Source organism: Arachis hypogaea, chromosome 5 (assembly GCF_003086295.3).
Source record: "Arachis hypogaea cultivar Tifrunner chromosome 5, arahy.Tifrunner.gnm2.J5K5, whole genome shotgun sequence".
NCBI lineage: Eukaryota > Viridiplantae > Streptophyta > Magnoliopsida > Fabales > Fabaceae > Arachis > Arachis hypogaea.
The window spans coordinates 76947367-76949095 of NC_092040.1; the positions used below are offsets into that span (position 1 = coordinate 76947367).

At 40.9% G+C, this 1729-nt stretch overlaps 1 non-coding gene across 1 annotated transcript; it reads left to right on the plus strand.

The window, feature by feature from the left end:
* The first annotated feature begins 1183 nt into the window (after positions 1-1183).
* LOC112805035 (small nucleolar RNA R71) lies at positions 1184-1287 on the plus strand. The gene has a single exon (XR_003203648.1). It is a non-coding gene; the product is annotated as a small nucleolar RNA R71 (small nucleolar RNA).
* Positions 1288-1729: the final 442 nt, after the last annotated feature.

The window sequence follows — 1729 nt, forward strand, 5'->3', positions numbered from 1 at the left end:
TAGATCACATAGAGCTTTTTCAAAGCTCATGGTGCCTATGGTACAAGGTATTAAGAACTTGCCAGGATCTTGTTTCTTTTGAGGTAGAGTTTTCTGAATCCAGGTATTTAGTTCACTAATGAGCAGGGGAGGTTCACTTTCCCAAGTCTCATTACTAAACAACTTGGCATTCAGCTTCATGATAGCTCCTAAGTATTGAGCAACTTGCTCTCTAGTCACATCTTCATCCTCTTCAGAGGAAGAATAGTCTTCAGAGCTCATGAATGGCAGAAGGAGATTTAATGGAATCTCTATGGTCTCTGTATGAGCCTCAGATTCCTCTGGATCCTTAATAGGAAACTCCTTCTTGCTTGAAGGACATCCCAGGAGGTCTTCCTCACTAGGATTTTCGTCCTCCTCCTCCCCTATGCATTCGGCCACTTTGATTAAATCAATGGCCTTGCACTCTCCTTTTGGATTTTCTTCTGTATTGCTTGGGAGAGTACTGGGAGGGGTTTCAATGACTTTCTTACTCAGCTGGCCCACTTGTGCCTCCAGATTTCTGACGGAGGATCTTGTTTCATTCATGAAACTGAAAGTGGCCTTTGACAGATCAGAGACTATATTGGCTAAATTAGAATTGTTTTGTTCAGAGTTCTCTGTTTGTTGCTGAGAAGATGATGGATATGGCTTACTATTATTTAGCCTATTGCGTCCACCATTGTTAAAACCTTGTTGAGGCTTTTGTTGATCCTTCCAGGAGAAATTTGGATGATTTTTCCATGATGGGTTATAGGTGTTTCCATAAGGTTCACCCATATAATTAACCTCTGCCATGGCAGGGTTCTCAGGATCATAAGCTTCTTCAGAAGCTGCCTCTCTAGTACTGTTGGATGCATGTTGCAATCCATTCAGATTTTGAGAGATCATGTTGACCTGTTGAGTCAACACTTTGTTCTGAGCCAATATGGCATTCAGAGCATCAATTTCAAGAACTCCTTTCTTCTGAGGTATCCCATTATTCACGGAATTCCTCTCAGAGGTGTACATGAACTGGTTGTTTGCAACCATGTCAATGAGTTCTTGAGCCTCTTCAGGCGTTTTCTTCAGGTGAATAGATCCACCTGCAGAATGGTCCAGTGACATTTTCAAAAATTCAGAGAGACCATAATAGAATATATCTAACATGGTCCATTCTGAAAACATGTCAGATGGACATCTTTTGGTCAACTGCTTGTATCTTTCCCAAGCTTCATAGAGGGATTCACCATCTTTTTGTTTGAAGGTTTGAACATCCACTCTCAGCTTGCTCAGCTTTTCAGGAGGAAAGAATTTATCCAAGAAAGCAGTGACCAGCTTATCCCAAGAGTCCAGGCTATCCTTAGGTTGTGAATCCAACCATATTCTAGCTCTGTCTCTTACAGCAAAAGGGAAAAGCATGAGTCTGTAGACTTCAGGATCAACTCCATTCGTCTTTACAGTCTCACAGATCTGCAAGAACTCAGTTAAGAACTGATAAGGATCTTCAGATGGAAGTCAATAAAACTTGCAATTTTGTTGCATTAATGCAACTAGTTGAGGCTTAAGCTCAAAGTTATTGGCTCCAATGGCAGGAATGGAGATGCTTCTTCCATCAAACTTGGATGTTGGCTTTGTGAAGTCACCAAGCATTCTCCTTGCATTATTATTATTATTATTTTCGGCTGCCATGTCCTTCTCTTGTTCGAAAATTTCTGAAAGGTTATTTCTG